The sequence below is a fragment of the Canis lupus genome, chromosome 26 (genome assembly GCF_003254725.2).
Source record: "Canis lupus dingo isolate Sandy chromosome 26, ASM325472v2, whole genome shotgun sequence".
Classification (NCBI taxonomy): domain Eukaryota; kingdom Metazoa; phylum Chordata; class Mammalia; order Carnivora; family Canidae; genus Canis; species Canis lupus.
The window spans coordinates 5,600,738-5,618,508 of NC_064268.1; the positions used below are offsets into that span (position 1 = coordinate 5,600,738).

The 17,771-nt window shown below is 55.4% G+C and overlaps 1 protein-coding gene and 1 long non-coding RNA gene across 37 annotated transcripts in view; one reads left to right on the forward strand and one right to left on the reverse strand.

Annotated features, from left to right (window-relative positions):
- Positions 1-542: 542 nt before the first annotated feature.
- LOC118352379 (uncharacterized) lies at positions 543-8,225 on the reverse strand. The gene is made up of 3 exons (XR_007406254.1): positions 8,091-8,225; positions 1,866-2,131; positions 543-1,153 (listed from the first exon to the last, which is right to left on the reverse strand). It is a non-coding gene; the product is annotated as an uncharacterized LOC118352379 (long non-coding RNA).
- The window catches only part of NCOR2 (nuclear receptor corepressor 2), a 210,645-nt gene continuing 199,760 nt past the window's right edge, over positions 6,887-17,771 (forward strand). For 15 of the 36 annotated variants that reach the window (XM_049101960.1, XM_049101957.1, XM_049101985.1 and 12 more), the window contains exon 1: positions 6,889-7,205. The gene's annotated coding sequence lies outside the window, so the exon portion shown is untranslated. Of the gene's footprint in view, positions 7,206-17,771 lie in introns of all 36 variants that reach the window. The other 21 variants (XM_049101976.1, XM_049101968.1, XM_049101987.1 and 18 more) reach the window with 5 other exon arrangements.

The following is a 17,771-nucleotide window of genomic DNA, read 5'->3' on the forward strand; positions in this document are numbered from 1 at the left end:
GGACTTAGTTCCGAATTCTACCATTACATATGGTTTGTTGGAACCAGAGTCCATAGGGAACCTTCCCTGCAAGGAGTCTGGAGACTGTACTTGTTGGCTTCTACCTTCCTGGCAGGCAAGCCAAGAAGAGGGAGGTGTGACATCCTGGCACTGCACTGTAGCTAGCTAGCTCCGCGGGCGGGAGTCTTGTTCCCTGCTCCGTCCATGGGCCAGCCCAATTCCATCAAGGGACTGAATGAGGTGTTAGGGGTTGAACCCAGACTTGTCTGATTCAAAACTCCAGCTCCCTTCCATTTGAACTTGCTCTCTCTCACTCGTTGGGCCCTCACTTGAGGGTTTTGGAGCCCCAGACGCTCTGTGTGTGCAATGCTGGCAGTTCAGAGCTTCCTCGAGGATGCCTGACTCAGAAGGCTCCACACTTGCCGTGGGGCTTGAACTCAGGACCCTGAGATCAAGAGTCATGTGCTCTATGGACTGAGCCAGCTGGGCGCCCCAGAAAGGCTGGTATTTTTTATTTTATTTTTTTAAATCTTTATTTTTTTTTAATTTTTATTTATTTATGATAGTCACACAGAGAGAGAGAGAGGCAGAGACACAGGCAGAGGGAGAAGCAGGCTCCATACACCGGGAGCCCGACGTGGGACTCGATCCCGGGTCTCCAGGATCGCGCCCTGGGCCAAAGGCAGGCACTAAACCGCTGCGCCACCCAGGGATCCCGAAAGGCTGGTATTTTTTAAATGAGAATTAGGATTGACTGTGTGAGGCAGGAGCCAAAGGGGACCCAGGAGACACGAAACTGCTCAGCTCCAAGACTGTAAGTCTTCCTAGCTGAGCACGAACCTCTATGCTCTGCTCTTTCCTTGATTAGGGACCTGAGCTCTGGGCCCATAGGCAGGATGCGGGCCACTTGGAGAAGCAGGTGGGGCAGCCACAGCAGTGCAGTTTCTCCCTAGCTCTTCCAACTTCCTGGGGCTTTTGTCGGCTTCCCAGGCCTAACTGGGAGGTCAGGCCACCCAGGGGCTAATTCCTGACATTCTCTGGGAGGCTGAGAAATAGCAAATGTGGTGCAAAGATGCTGGCAAGGAGACCTCCTTGAATCTCAGGAAAAATACCCAGAAGCGCTCACAGGGATGTCCAAAAGCAGATGTCCACACTTGAAAGAAAAAGAGACAAAGAAAGAACGAATGAACGAGTTTTCATCATGCATCTTTAAGCAGGGAATGGGCAGAGCAAGTCTCCATCCCTGACCTCAACTCCAGCTCCCAGGCATCCCCCTACCCAGAGGCAACCTCTGGTAGCATCTCTCAATCATCCTGTTCCCCCCAAGCTCATCCCTCCCTCCTCACCTCCCACTCCATCCTGTTCTCCTCATACTGGCCTCCTCCTTGGTCCTTGAATAGGCCAAGTGCATTCCTATCACAGGGCATATGCACTGGCTGTGCCCTCTGCCCAGATACTGTATGGCTCTCTCCCTCCCCCTCTCAGCAAGGCCAGCCCTGACCTCCCTACCTCTGTACACAGTCTTTCCACATTTTTTTCCTCTCTAATACATTGTATAATATATTTGGTTTTCCTAATGCATCTCCCCCACTGTTAGAATGTGGGCTCCATGAGGGCAGAGACTTTGCTTATCTTGGTCACTGCTGAATTCTCTCCACCGGCCATGGCGCCCTGCACATAGTAGGTACTCCTGCATTAGTGACTACCCTTCAGAAGTCTCCATGCATGGACAAGCATGGATATGCACATTTATTCCACCTCTTTTTTTTTTGTTTGCACGAGAGGTACCATTTTCCATACCCCTGCCTGCACCTGCTTCTGTGCTAAACAATGTATCTTGGAGCTCTGCCCGCTTCAGAACGCACAGTCTGTCCTCATGCTTGTCCACAGCTGCCTAACTGTTTCACTGGATGGACACCCAGGACACGCAGCCAGCCCCACTGACTTCGCTCAGGTGACCCCAGCCTCTGGCCACCAAAAGGGAGGCTGCATGGATCACGGTCCTCCCTCGATGTCTCCTCTTGAGGTTGCACTTCTCTGGTTCCATCCCTCTGGTGCTTGAGAGTGGAGCCTCAGGCAGATGCTCCAGGGGGCAGGGTAGGGGGCAGGAGCACACTCCAGAGATGCAGCCCTGGGAGAAAACGAGTTGTTTATCTTCAGAGATGATTGGGCCTATCAGACAGGGGCTTGATCTCCTTCTCTGCTTCCTTCTTTCTGAAATGTACACAGTGTCATCAATAAAGGTGCAGACATGAGAGGAAGCGGGGGTGACACTACAGTTTCTTGCAGCAAGGGGTGCAGGGTGACTGGGGGCTCTGAGTGACATCCTCAGGGATGCTTTTGCAGGATTGTGAGATTAGAAGGGGCCCTGGACTCCCATTATTTTGGAAAGATGGAGATCTGGGAAGATCCTGACCCTTCAAAATCCTGAGTTGTGAAACGTAACTTTGTTTTTGAACACCAGGATATGTTTTCTTACCCTTTAAAGAGTTTCTAGCATTCAGGTGTCCTCGATGCAACTTCTTATTTGGAGTGTTAACTTCCCACTGGATGCTGGGTCCTGAGGGCTGGGCTTGACTTCCTTCACTGCTCTGTCCTACAGTGCCCAGCACTCAATAGGCACTTACTACGTATTAAATGAACAAACGATGAGGCATTCATTGAAAGCAGGCTTTCCCTCCTCCTGCCTACAATTTTGAAAGAGGGTCCCTGTTCACTAAAGAAGTTTCTACTTCCTGCCCCCTGTCAACCCCTCCATTTTGGGTAGAGACCACTGACTGCTGAATGGAAGACTGGCCTGGGCAGCTCATGCTTTGTGTGTGTGGGGGGAGGGGGTGGGTCACAGACAGGCTGGCACTCACTGAATGCAGCCCACCCAGTCATTTGGTATTTGGTTTGTGTTTTAAAGTGAGGGTGAACATGACAGCTCGGGTATGGGTGCAGGGGTGTACTGCAGGCCCCGCCTGTCCCTGCTGTTCACCTCTTCCCTGGCTTGCTGTTCCTGCCAGGCTCTGTGGGCTTTTGAGTTTGAAATTGCTGTTTAAAGCATGTCCAAAGTATGAACATTGTATGTGAGATTTCTCATGTGCCCATGGTTCTGGTATGTATGCAAGGCTGGCCTGGGAATGTTCATCAGGGTGTCTTTTGGTTTGTCCCCGATAGAGGCCCAGAGAGTGAGGGCTTTCCTCTGCATGCGCTCTGACAGCCAGCCCAGGGCTTTTGGGGTGGCTCAAGGAGGCTCAAGTCATTGTAACCTCCAGCCTGTGTTTTTCTCCAGGCCTGTCCAGGAGCATACTTTTGGGGCAGAAAGTTTGATCTGACATCATAGTTGCCCATATGGACTGTTAGCCTGAATGGGTTTCTCCTGGGGGTCAGATCCTGGGTTGGGGATGAAGGATCCTCCATATCTACCCAGAGGCTGAGACAGTGGAGAGAGGTGAAGTCTTTACTGTGAAACATGCCAGAGGGATGAGTGCTAGAAAACTGGGATGCAGAGACCAGTCATTCCCACTTGAGTCCAGATTCTGCAAGGCCAAGCCTGATCCCCAGCCAGTGTCCTCCATGTTGCATGAATTCATTATTCACTGTTCATTCACTGTCAACACTTTTTAACTGCTGTCTATTGTGTGCTGGTAATACAGCAGTGGGCTAGACAGATGAGGTCTCTGCTCTCATGGAGCTGACATTCTGGTGATAGAAGACGATATGTAAGTGATAAATGCCCAGGATAATTTTAGGTGGTGATAAATGGTGAAGAAAATATACACGGTGATGGGGTAGTTAGTGCCTTGGGACTTTTGATAGAGGGCCAGTGAGAACTTCTTTAAGGAGATGACATTGAACTGGGACTAGAACATAGGAGACAGCTATCTTAGGCAGAGGGACTAGCAAGTACAAAGGTCCTGAGGCAGGAATGAGTTTGACTAGTTTGCTAATTATTTAGGAGGGAATGGTCGAATGATTTGAAGGATAGTGGCAACATAACCTAAGGGCAGAATTTGTCCCTGGGATGGCAGAGCTCCCTGGATGCATGGGACATCTCACCATGTTCCCAGCTGGTCAGAACCCATGTGCCATATGCTGCTCAATGTCCTTGGGCAGCTTCCCTTTATCTTAGTCTCCTCACCTATAAAATGGGTATATTGACAGTCTTTCCCTCATGATGATGAGATGTTTGGGAGGCTCTTAGTTAGCATAATTATTAACCCCCATCCCAGCCCAGGGTGTAAGGCCCCTCTAGGGAGGCTGTTTGGGGGCAGAGTGTTCTTTGGCAATCTTTCAAAGCTGCTCTTCCATTAGTTACATGAGAAGCCCTGGGGTGGCTGCTCAGAGCCCAGTAGCAAATGGTAAAGTGCTGCAGAGTAGTATCCAGGGTGCTGCTGGGTGCTGATGTGTGGGGGTCTGGGGGTGGGCAGCGGCTCCGCTGAGACCCCTTCCAGTTCATCCCTGCAGAGCCATGGTTTGGGGTGCCCATCTGGAATCACTTGGAGAATGAGTCTATCAGTTAGGTCCTTAATCTCTCTGGGTCTCAGTTTCCCCATCTGTAATGTCAGGTCAATACTAGGAACCCACTGTCTGAGGGCTTCTGAGGTGGGGGGGAACAGTGCGATCCTGAGGACATGTACTTATTCCCTGTAGCCCAAGAGGGTGGGATTAATAACCAGAGGGACAGAGGAGGGCTAGAAAGAGCACAAATCACAAATCATCCTGAGAAAAAAGGCCTTGCTTCTCCTGGCTTCAGTTTTTCCATCTGCAACATAGCTGGGCCAGAGGACACTGACATCGGAGTCTGTGCTTGGCTCCCTTTGAGGGGTTTCCAAGTGGCCCCTGGGACATTTAAAGCCGACAGTTCCCCTGCCTGGCCTGCCTGCCCCACCACCTATGCCCACAGCCTTGGCCAAAGCCCCTGGGGAACCACTGGGAGGCAGACCCTGGGCAAAGGAACCCCTGAAGGTACCCCAAACCCTCCTCCTCTGGTGCCAAATCCCAGAGCAGATCTCAGGAGCAGGGCAGCCCGGGTGGCTCAGCGGTTTGACTTCGACCCAGGTCGTGACCCTGGAGACCCCGGATCGGATCCAGTCCCACGTCGTCGGGCTCCCTGCGTGGGAGCCTCTGCCTGTGTCTCTGCCCCCCCTACACCCCCCCCCACCGTCTCTCATGAATAAATAAATAAAATCTTAAAAAAAAAAAAAAGATCTCAGGAGCCTTCTCAGGTGACACTCTGGGGGAGGGGCAGGGAGGATGCAAAAGGAGGGCTGCCCAGTCCCCACCCTACCCTCCTGGCCCTGTCTTCCCCTGGCCCCTTGGAGGACTCCGCCTTCCTTTTGCAGGTCTGGCTTTTTGCCTGAGGATTCCCACAGTTTGGTTGGTGGCAGTGGAGCTGGTGAGGCCAGGATGGGGAGGTAGGGGACCACTGACCCATGTCCCCTTCTCATTCCAAACTGTGAACTGTGCCTCTTCCCTCCACATGTACTTCCCCTTTTTCCAGATTTTGTCAGCCCCAGGTGCTCCCTCTTTTCCCCCAATAAAAGGAAAACTAGCAGCCCTGAGGGGGCAGAGAAGGACAAATTGCTACAGGGGAGGCAGGCAACCCCTGCCTGCTGGCAGGAGGCACGCCTGGGCCCCTGGAAACCGCATGGCTGCCTCCCCACCGCAGCCATTCCCCACACCCCCTGGGGGTTCTCAGATGTTGGCAGATGGCAGAACTGAATCTGCTGAGACTTCGCTCCAAAAAAGGAAAGCTGAACCGAAAACAAAAATTCAAACTCTCCAACATCTTAGGGGAAAGGAGAGGAGGAGGGAGGCTCCAGGCCTGGGGCTCCCGGTGCCCTCTGCTGTTTAAAAAAAATCTTCTCCAGCTTGGGAGGGCCACCTGGGAGGGGGTGAGCCGGGACACACAATTGTCAGGGAGGCCAGAGAGGTTCTTGCTGGAACTGCGAGTGTCTGTACATGTGCCTGAGGTGACCTCACATGCTTGTGAGGGTGTGCTCCTGGATGTGCGTGTGTGTCCCTGTGTACCTGACCACAAGCTTGCAGCATTTAGTCTGTGCATTTGTGTCCTCGGAGGTCCCAAAATGGATGTACACTCAACGACACATTATTGAGTCCCTACTGTGTGGAAAGGCAAGTGCACAGATAGCCAAAAATGCCGTCCCTGGTGAACAGGACATTCTGGTGTGCGTGCCTGCCCGTGTATGGAACTTGTGTCTGTCTGTGTCTCGTGTTTATCTGTGGGTGATCTGACACTTGAGTCTATGCCTCAGGCTAGGCGCACGTCTGCGGTGCGTTGTGAGTTTCCTCGTGTGATCACTGAGCACATCTGCTGTCCCACGAGGCCCAGGGTGTGAAAGTCTGCAGCTGAGAGGTTAGGCTCCCACGACGCGCGGCAGTCCCCGGGGTGGGCTCTACCGCGCGGGGCCCTGCGCCTCGGCGGGTGGCCCTCCCTGCACACCCCCTCCCCACGCACGGCCACTCTAGAGTTATAATTTAATAGCTGAAACGCGATTCCAGTTAAGTATCTGGGGCTGGGGAGGAGGAGGGCGCGAAGCCCCACCGGAGAAGGAGGAGGGGGCGGGATGGGAGGCGCTTTCCCCCTCCTCCCTCCCTCAGGGAGCTGCTAGAAGAAACGGCGTCGCGCCCAAGTGTAAGGGTGTGTGTGTGTGTGCGCGCGTGTGTGCGCGCGCGTGTGGCAACGTGAGCGCGCGCGAGTGGGTGCGCGCAGGGCCAGGGGAGGCGACGCGGGCCCTTTAAGGAGCCCGAGGGGGCCGGGCCGGGGAGCGTCGGTGCGGGCGGGGAGCCGGGAGCTGCGAGGCCGAGCCACCGCCCCCCGGGCTCCCGCCCCGCCCCCTCCTCCCCCTCCCGCCGCCGCCGCCGCCGCCGCCGACACCGCCGCCGCCGCCGCCGCCGCCGCCGCCGCCGCCGCCGGGGAGCGGAGCCGCGGGCAGGCCCGGCCGCACCGGAGCCCCGCGTCCGCCCGCGCCCCGCCCGAGCCGTGCGCCCGCGCCCTGCGCCCCGCGATGCGCTCCGAGTGGTGGGCCGGGGGCCCTGGGCAGGCGCCCTAGGAGGCGGCGGCGGGAGGATCGCGCCCCGGCTGGAGGCCGGGCCTGCTGCGCGCCCCCAGCCCGTTCGGCACCGCCACTTGCCTGAGCGCCCGGGCGGCCAGAGCGCGCCCCGAGCCCGGGCGCCGCCGCCGCCACCGCAGCGAGGTGAGTCGGGGCCGCGGGGAGGCGCGGGGCGCGCTTCCGGGGGGATCGGGGAAGGTCGGGCGGCGCACGCGGCGGAGTTGGCGGGGCCCCTGCACTCCTGAGTTGGCGCTCTCGGGGGTGGCCTGCTGGGGAGCGAGGCGCCCCGTGGCCGCTGCGGCCCGCGTGCGTGGGGGCGCTGGCGCTGGGGAACTTAGGGGAACTCCAGCTACCCTGCGAGGGGGCGGGAAGGGGGGAAGTGGCGTGGGGTGGGCTCGCGGGGGGACGCCCTGGAAATGCGCAGGGCAGCCCCCCGCCGTGCGCCCAGCCCTGTGGGCCTGGCCGCATGCGCCTCCCTCCTCCCCAAGTAGCCCCAGGCTCGGGGGTGACACTGCGTCTTATTTTCCAGCAGGCAGCGCGGGCTTGGGGAGCCCCTGGAGATGGCACCCGGTGCTCCCCGGCCTGGCTGCTGGGGGAGGGCGCGGGGCGGGTTCCCGCCAGCGGGGGGGCGGGGGCCGCTCCCGGGCGGGAGAGCAGAGGGCGCTGGGTGGGGGGTCCCCCCGGGAGAGGCGCCCCGGCCCCCCCCGCCCCCGCGGGCCGGTGTTCCTGCTGTCTGGGCCTGCCTCCCGCGGCTGGTGACGCCTCATTGGGCCGCCTCCTGGTCCCTCCCCCGGGCTGTGCGGATACTTGGGATGCCACTAGTTTGGGAAGTTGGAATTCAGAGCTGATCCCACTCGGGCTGGACCTGGAGGCCCCAGGCCCCAGTGCTGGGAGAGCATCCCCAGAGACCTGCGCAGGGGTGGGGGGACTCGTGGGGCGCGCCTTCCTCACCCCGGGCGCTGGCAGTAAAAAGCCGGAGGGAGGGAGAGAGAGAGGGCAAGGCGGGCGGGAGGGAGAGACAGGCTGTACCTGTGAGCTGCCGTCGCCCGGGCCCAATTAGCGTGGGGCGCCCGGCGGTATTTTTACATTGTAGGTTTATTTTTTTGGAAGCCAGTGTCCTCCCGCCGCCTGTCGCGCGCTCCGGCTCTCCGAGGGTCTGGTTGCAGGCAGCGGAGGCGGATCTGTGCAGTGGGCTCAGCCTCCTCCTTTCCTCCCCCTCCTACTCCTCCCCTCCCCCTCGTTGGTGAGAACTGGTTTTATTATGATTATTTTTTTTCCCTTTTTGCAGATTTGGAGGAAGGATGTGTGAGGGAGGGAGGGGGGGAGGGGTGAGGATCCCTGTGGGCTGGATGGGGGAGTTCTGGGCACGTTGGGATGTGTTATCGGTGGCCTTGACTTTGCCCTTTTTAAAACCAGATCTGGGTCTTCGCGGCTGCTTTGATATAAGGGGCTCTCAGGACCAGGCGTGAGCTAGGAGGGCGTCCCAGGGCATTGTTGTGTACCTCGTCGTGGGTGGCCTTTTTTTCTTTTCTTTTTTCTTTCTTTCTTTCTTTCTTTCTTTCTTTCTTTCTTTCTTTCTTTCTTTCTTTCTTTCTTTCTTTCTTTCCTCTCTCTCTCTCTCTTTTCTTTCTTTCTTTTCTTTTTCTTTGATGGAGTGGGGAAAGCAATCAGAGAAAGGAAGAGATGTGAGCTGGGATAGCCGAGCCTTTTTGACAGCCTACTCTGCAACTCAACTCCCCGGGTTCAAATCTTTCTCCGGGTTCAAATCTTTCTTTTGTCACTTATCTGGCTGGGTGACCCTGGACACATTACTTAACCTGTCTGTGCCTTAGTCTTCTCAGCTGCAAAGTAGGGTAACGGTATTCCCAAGTCCCTAGGGTTGTTGTGAGAACCAGAGAGTAGTATTTGTGTGCATGTTACCATGACCACTGTTTTGTTATTATTAATTACTATTACTAGGTTCTAAAACTTGACTTTTAATCCAACGGCCTGGAAATCTTGAGAGCCGGGGCCGTCTTGCCTCTTGCTGGGGAGTGGGGGGACCAGGTGGAGGGAGGACGCCTTCTCCCCACCGGTGCCCTCCGCTTTTGCCGGTGCCGATGGAGCCGGGGCAGGTGCTGCCTGCCGCCCATTGAGCGGATGCACAGACCGAGCCGGGTGGCGGGGCGCACGCAGGCCCGGGAGCAGGTCCGGTAGCAGGTCCTGGAGCAGGCGCCGAGATGCGAGGGCATCCCGGGCGCTGTCTGGCTTCCCCGCCAGCCGCCTTGTCCCTGCTTGGAAATTTACCGCCGCCGCCGCCGCCGCCGCCGCCGCCGGGTGCCCGGGGAATCTGCGGTGCCCAGACATGGGGGCGGGAGCCAGCGGGCCCCAGCCCTGGCCTCTTCCCACTGAGCTATTTATGCTTGCTCCGGGATCAATACTATTGATAAATCCATGTAAATGGTAATGTGACTGTCAGGTCCCGGTGAGGGATGGAGACCCCCTTCTGGGGCTGCGCGCATCCCCCTCCCTCCCTGGTCGAGGGTTCGCCTGCGTGGAAAGGATTTATTTGGCATAATCTGTTCTTTTCCCCCAATTAATAACACTTATACCACCTCCTAAAGATTTCTGAGAGCTCTGGAAACACGCATTTAGCTGCATGAAAGCCCTGAGCCTAGCCGGGGAGGGCGGGATTGTTCCAGGGCACGGGGTGGGGGCTTGGGCTCACTGGCACTCACCCGCTGGCACAGTGGAAAGCCTCCCCCCCACTCCCCCTGGGAGTCGTGGCCCCCAGTGCCTTGCCATTCAGGCTGCCTGGGCTGGAATACTCCCCCACCAACTGCCCGGTGGGGGTGTCCCTTATTCTGTGTTCCCACCCCCACCTGAGGCCTGTGGGTGAGATTGGTGGTTCACGCTGAGATTTGGGAATGGGAGGGTCCACCTTCAGGAGAACCCAGCCTGAGGAGCTTCTGTCTATGAGAAGCAGAAGCGCTCCAGGCAGGAGCCCACAGGCCCTTCCCTCCTCCAGCTCTCTGAACAACCGCCCCCCCCCCCCCCCCATGGCACTCTGCCTCCTACGAGAGGGTTGAGAGCTTTTATTTGTCTGTTTTTCTCTTCTCTGTTTCCTTTTCATGTCTCAGCCGCTAACAGCAGCCTCCCCAGGTGACACCTCTGAAGGGAACAGCTTGCAGGAGCTGGTAATTCCTGCCCCACCTGCCCCAGGGAGGGGGTACTAGGAGGGGGGCCTGGGGAGGGCCAGCTGCCCAGGGCCAGGCCAGGCTGTCATCCTAGGAGGCCTTGCACCATGCGTGGGTATGTGGGGTCCCCAGGGATGTGATGCTTAGGGAGGGTCAGCGGCATCCTCTGAGGATCCTTGGGGGCGTCTGGAAGGGATTTTATCCCATCATTGGGCTCCTGCTCTTGGAGCTGGAGGTATTATTGTACATAACACAAAATACTCTGTTAGGAACAGCCAACACATACCAGGCACTCACGGTGTGCCAGGCTCTGCCCCCACCAGGAATCCAGTCCTTCAGCTCTTGTGAGGTCAGTGCTATCATTATGCCATTTTATAGATAGTGAAATCGACAAGGCACAGAGTGGTTTAGTGACTTGCCCAAGGTCACACACTTAAGCTGTGGAACCAAAAATTAACACCTGGGATTGATTGCTCATGATCATGTTGGTACAGCACTAGCAGGCTACAGACCTGCTCTGTGGAACTGCTGGACAGGTTAGAAAGAAAAGAATTGTTTCTTATTGGAGCAGCACCTACAGATCTTTGCCCCAGGGGGGCAGGAGAGACATGGGGAGGGGAAAGTGCCTGAGGCAGGCCTAGCGTTTCTTTGAAGTCTCATTTTATCTTGAACATTCATGCAAATTTGGTATTCGCTTTGGCGGCTGTGTTTATTTTGAAATGAAAACATGGTTTTGAATTATTTAGCAGGGTGGATAACGGGGCTCCAGAAAGTGGTATCAGAGGAGTGCCGTGGCCTGGAGTTTCCGCATGCTGCCTGGCGTGCAGCCCTTGGGTGTTTCTGTAGCAGGCCTTGAGAGGGTCTGAGGTGGAAGGCAGCTTTTACTCATTTTACAGATGAGGGCACAGGTCAGAGGGGCCAGGCCAGCCCAAGGTCACACAGTGGTGTGACTTTTGCTTACAGTGATCAACATCATTGTGGTTACTCACCCAGTTGGGCTCAGGCGAGCCACCCTGGAGGAAGGCTCTTTCGTTTCATAGATCCGTAAAGAATCCTAAACAAACAGCAGAGGACAGACTAGGCATATTTAGTTCCTGATCCTCATGGAGGCAGCCAATTTAGCAGGTTCTGGTGCGCTCAAGCCCCAACTCAGCAATATACACGCAGTGTGCCCAGGGGCTGGCCCCTGCTTCTCAGAGTTTGGGTTCCCTGGTCTGTAAAATGGGTACATCGCTCACAGCTGGTGGGGTGGTGGAGAGGATTACAGGGCAGAAAGTGTGAGCATTGGGTTTGATGTTTGGCTCTGTAGCTTTCAGCTGTTTTGACTCTGAGCAAGTTTAACTTCCTTGAGCCTCAGTTTCCTCATCTGTAAGATGGGGATGGTGATGATAATGATGATGATGATGATCATCCTTCTGCCTTTATTGCTATGAGGACCTGATGTGTGTTGCAAGAGCTGCTGTTTATTATTTCGGCTCACCTTGTCAGAGCCAGAATGCTTCCTTGTAGAATTTATTGTGGGAACCTGGGTCATTACCCCAAGGCTGTTTGGTCATTTCTCCCTCTAAGGGGCTCCTGGGAAGGAGGATGCTCTAACAGAACGGGGTCTTGGGGTCCTGGCTATAGAAAGGGCTCCTTTGAAGTCAGACCTGGGTTCAAATTCTGCTTCCTTCAGCCAATAACTTGAGTGAAGTCTCTGACCCTTGGGCCTCTGTTTCCTTACCCTTGAGTAGGACATAACATCCAGCTCCGTGGATAGTGTGTAGCAGCACTGTCTAGTCAGCTTTCTGCTTTCGGGGACGGTGTCCTGGACCTGCGCTGCCTGTAGCCACTGGGCACACGTGGCTCTTGAGCTCCTGATATATGGCTAACAGGACTGAACTGGCAATTTTATTTCATTTTTTTAAAGGTTTTATTTATTTATTCATGAGAGACACAGAGAGAGGGAGAGGGGGAGAGAGAGAGAGAGAGACAGAGATGCAGAGACACAGGCAGAGGGAGAAGCAGGCTCCATGCAAGGGACCTGACTGGGGACTTGATCCTGGGTCTCCAGGATCATGCCCTGGGCTGAAGGCTGAGCCACCCGGGCTGCCCTATCTCATTTTAATTAACTTAAATTTAAATAGCCACATGTGGCTGTGGCTAATGGCTGCCTAATCAGATGGCTCGAGGCTGGATGATGGGAGTCAGAGTCTGTGCAGGAACAGGGCTTGGCTCTTAACATCTGATTTTTTCCCTTTTTCATGTTTCTTGTCTCTGCCAGGTCCCAATGGGGCACCATCATATCTTGGTGGCTGCCACCACATTCTTGGGACCTGTTTCCCAGACAGCCCCTGGCTAACCCTAATGCTGACCCAGGCTCCTCCAGCCTCTGTCCTCCTGCCCGTGCTCCTGATCTCACTGCCTCCTTCTGTCCCTACCAGCCTCTGGGGCTGCTCCATCCAGTCAACCTTTCTGCCATGTGGGGAGGAGGGAGGAACATTCTAGATCTGCCCTATCCAACACCATTGCTGTAGCTGCATGTGGCACTGAGCACTTGAAGTGACTGCAACCAAGGAATGGAATTCCATTTTTTACTTAATTTTGATACATTTAGCTAGTCCTATGTGGCCTGTGGCTACTGTCTCCTTTGGGTGGCATGGTTTTAGTGCCTCCTCTGTGGACTCGGGGCCAAACGCCAGTTTTCAGACCACTGGTTAACATTCTCTTCCTGGCCCTGTAGGCAGCAGGCCTGAGTGCCCCTGAGGCCAGGATCTCTTTGCCCGGACTCTCCCTCCCCATTTGCTTCCCTGGCTGTTATTTCTCAAGTACAGAAGCAGCTCCAGGTCTGTGCAAAGCGTGGGCAGCTCTCACTTCTGAGGGCCGAGCTCTGGTGCATGGGCCTCGGGCCTGGAGGGGCTCACAGAGACTATTGCCTCCCCCCCCCCCGCCCCCCGCCATTTGTTTTCACAAGTGCAGACAATAGGGAAGGCCTACTGTCCATAAGTGTTTCATAGTTTTTTTCTGAAGAATGAATGCATGACATAACAACTAGATTAACTTTTTTTTTTTTTTCTGTTGGGGGATAATGTCCCTTTCTATTGCCATTTGAAAAACATAAGAAACTAAAAAGTAATGCATTCAAAACTCCATTACTTTCTTTGGGCTTTATGAAAAGTAATTTTTATAAGAGAGAATGCCTGGGCCTGTCAGAAAGTTAAAACAGTTCATGAAGGTGTCAGGGGAGGTCTTCTGGTTTCTGCCCTCCATGCAAGGCAGTTTCCCCTCAGAGACCCTGGGCTTATGCCTGCTTAAATGGACACAAGTAATATCATACCCTAGTCACATCTTGCTTTCTTCCCCTAAGTTAAAACATATCTTGGGGCTTATTCTGGAACATATAGAGCAAGTGTCAGCAAACTACTAGCCCACAGGCCAAAACCAGCCCACCTCCTGTTTTTGTGGGTGGGGGGGAGCAGAGGGAGAGAGAATCTTAAGCAGACTTCACGTCCAGAGTAGAGCCTGATGTAGGGCTTGATCTCACGACTTTGAGATCATGATGTGAGTTGAAATCAAGAGTTAGACGCTCAACCAACCAAGCCACCCAGGTGCCCCACCCCCCAACCTCATCTCCTGTCTTTGTATGGTGTGCATGCTAAGGATGGTTTGTGCATTTTTTAATGGCTGAAAAAATAACAGGAAGATAATATTTCGTGACCTGTGAAATTCTATGAAATTTAAATTTCAGTGTCTATAATAAAGTTTTATTGGCACACAGCCACACCTATGCATTAGTGTGTTGTCTGAGTCTGTTTTCAAGCTATAGATGAAAAGTTGCAGAATTGTGACAGAGGCCCAAAGGCTTGCCAGGCCTCACGTTTTTATTGCCAGTCCCTGCTACAGAGCTACTTCATTCTTTTTTTTTTTTTAAACATAGAATTTTTATTTGTGTGAGGATTTTAACTTTTTTAAAAAAAATTATTCATGAGAGACACAGAGAGAGAGAGGGGGAGAGAGAGAGAGAGAGAGAGAGAGAGAGAGAGGCAGAGGGAGAAGCAGGCTCCATGCAGGGAGCCTGATGTGGGACTTGATCCCAGGTCTCTAGGATCAGGCCCTGGGCTGAAGGCAGCGCTAAACCACTGAGCCACCCAGGCTGCCCTACATCATTCTTTTTAACTTCAGAACAACCTTCTGGGGTTTTCACTGTTGATGAAACTGGGATCCCAGGGAGGATTGTGAATTTAAGAGTCACACTGAGCAGGCCCTGAAAACTCCTGCTTTTGGCCTGGCTAACTGTTCTTGCTCATGGTTATAATTCATCGTTGTAGGATTCGGTAGCAAGGGTGGGGGGATGTTAAGGCATCAGGCAGTGTAGACTGATTTTTATGATGCCTGAAGCTGTGATTCTTGCTGTACAGCGTTATGTGGTTGCGGACACACTTTCAGTGTGGTGCATCTTGTTTACCTCTTTGCTTTGGCCATCAGGAAACTCGGAGCCAGATTTGCAGCCTATATTCAGCAATGTGGTCTGGTCTGTATTTCTGTTTTACCCACTTCATCCTGATTTTACATTAGCTTGTCCCTGGTTTTTCTCTTTGCCCTGACCTCCCTCTCTGATACTATCTTACCACATGCATTCCTGAAAGTTGTCTCATCTCTGGAGGGGTGCCCTGGAGCAGGCAGAAGGAGTCAAGAAAAGCAAAACACTCTGAGATGTTTTCATGCTCATGTCCTGTGGGTGTCTGTGGGGTGGTGGGTCACCCCACTGGGGGAGATAACACCCTGGAGTCTCCTGATAGATGATCCCAGGAGGACATCAAGCTTGGCCCTGTGGAGTGTCTTAACTAAGGCCAGACCCTGGGCGATAACCAGGATCTTCGGATGCACATGTTGGGTTGGATTTGGGAAGATGACAGTGAGTGATGAGAAGGGTGACAGATGTCCCCGTTGGAGGCCCTGGAGAAGGCTAACGAGTCGAGTAGGTGTCGGGCTCACTACTCTGGGGTCAAGTGTCATTTCTGTCTCTTCTATGTCTGGGGCCCTGGGGCCCAGCGATCTCCAAATTTTAGGGTGGTAGTCCTATGGGTGTGTCCACACTGAGAGAGGGACACCTAGGGCATCTCTTCTGAGCCTCCTTGCTCTGCTGATGTTTTCAATAGCTTCTGTCTCCTCCTGCTGATCCTGGGATACTTCTTGGAGCTGGGAAGGAAGTGGGGGAAAGAGTAAGCTATAGGGTGAGTTGTAGAAAGTGGAAGTAGGGGAGACTGGGCAGCTGGCTGCCTGGTTGTGTGTGTGCATGTGTGGGTGCATGTGTGTGCTATGCTGGAGGTAGCTGGGAGGCTTGGAGGCTTTGGGGGGTCAGTCTGTCCTGTGGCCTGGTGGCTGAGCCTTTCTGCCTCTGGTTTCCCAGGATTGGCCCATGGCCCTGAGTCCTGGGTCTGCCTCTTACTAGCTGTGTGATGTGACCTGGACAAGCAATGGAGCCTCTGTGCACAGCTCCTCAATTTATCCACCAGTGAAATGGGGTGATGGATGACACTTCCTCAGAAGATGTAGTAGAGCAAAGGGGGCCAAGAGGCTGCCTGGGGCCAAGGCGCTCCTGCAGCCTGCGACCTCACCTCTCTCTCCTGTCCATGGCTCGTGCACCCAGGGAGCCCACCTGGGGCCAGGCAGCTGGATCCAAGGGTCTCCTGCTGGTGGCTCACAGATGTCCTAAGGAACCTCAGGCCCAAACAGTCCCCAACTGGACCCAGTGTGGGGCACAGGCCAGAGACCCCGGGGTCGCCCATGCTGCCCTCCTGGCTGCCCTCCTGGCGCTTCCAGTAGCCCCCTCCCTGGTCTGCTTGTGGCCTTTGTGTCCCCACGGACCTTCTGTGGGTGCAGCTGTGCATGGGGCCCTGGTGGTACTGTGCCTGGACCTTACTCAGAGTCTTGAAAGGCTTCCCACCACCTTTCACTGCTTTGGAGGCCTGTCTGCCCAGGCGGCTGCTGACCTCTGACCTCCTCTGGGCGGGGTGGGGGTGGGGTGTGGGGCGGGGGCCAGCAATCGCTGTGCTGGGCTGGGGGCCGGGGGCCGGGGGCCGGGGGCCGGGGGCCGGGAGAGGGGAGGCTCTGGCTGGGCAGGGCGGGATGCATGGCGGGGTGGGGTGGGGAGTGGATTTTTCTCTGTGGCCCAGGAAGCCTCTCTGGAAGCTGCGGTCTGGAGCAGCAGGCCTGGAGGCCGGGCCCATGGGGAGGGGTTGCCCCGGCTTGTCCTCACTCTGAACTCCGGTGCCCGCCGCAGACCCTCCGGGAGCATCGCCCAGTGCCGCGGTGGTGTCTCCGTGGCCATGGCAACCGCCTGGAACCAGGGCCCTGTTCATTAGGCTAACGAGGCAAGCCTGCTGGGCCGAGGCAGGGAGCCAGTGGGAGCCAGGACCCCATGGCCCCATGGCCGGGCTCGGCTGGTCTAGGGGGCCGCAGGGCCTGGCGGGAATCTGGGCCCCCCTCTGGGGTCCTAGGGACTTGGCCAGGCCCACAGGATGGGGTTCTGGCGGGCACTGGGTGTGAGGGTGACTCGTGTGTGGGCAGCTACTATGACCACCTGAACTGGCTGCGGGGGAGATGTAAGCAGGGAGTGGTGGGGAGGTGCCTACTTTGGCCTTCCCCCACCCCCACCCAGTAGTTTTAGGCATTTCCCCACCTCTACTCTACACCCAACCTAGGCCATTGTGCTGGATTGAATAGTGCCCCCAAGTTCCCATTCCCCCAGAACTTTGGAATGGGACCTTATGTGGAGATAGGGTTGTTTCAGCTGCACCTGAGATGAGGTGCTGGGGTAGCGTAGGCCCCAAATCCAGCATGGTGGGTGTCATTTTTAAGCAGAGGAGCAGGCCATGTGAAGAGAGGCAGACATGGGAGTGTCATGTCTCTGAGCCCAGGAGTGCTGAGGATTGCGGGCTGGAAGACCCATAGAGTCTCCGGATGGAATCACCCGCTGACAACTGCGGAACTGTGAGTTCTGCAGAGCAGAGCTGGGTGCCTGGGCTTTGGGATGACACGGTGACCAGCCTCAGTTTCCCCATCCATAAAATGGGTGCACAGTCAGATGACTTGGCTCCAGAAGGTGCTGAGGGGTTGAGTCAGATCACGCATGAAGGAGCTTGCTGCCTTTTTTTTTTTTATTTGCTGCCTTCTTTTGCTGAGGGCGCAGAGAAAGACCTCAACACGGGTTGGCACGCATGCTGCTGGTATTTGCGGTGTGGAAGTTCCCTTTGCCATCGTGCAGGAAGGCTGGGATATTGCAGCCAGACAACCCCAGGTGCCTGGGGGACTTAAAGCCTGTCTCCACAGGCAGGTGGCTTCTGGGTGCTACTTTGGCCTGAGATGGCACCTTTCCCACCCCCAGAAGGGAGCTCTGCAGGGGCCCAAACTAGGCCCAGGCAGTGTTTGGGGGGATTCATTTCTGCTATCTGGTGTGCGAGGAGAGACACTTGTAAACTCCAAGAAACGCAGGGCCTGAAAACACCTCCCTTGGGTAGAATTCGGTTGTTTGGTACTTCAGTTTCTACATCTA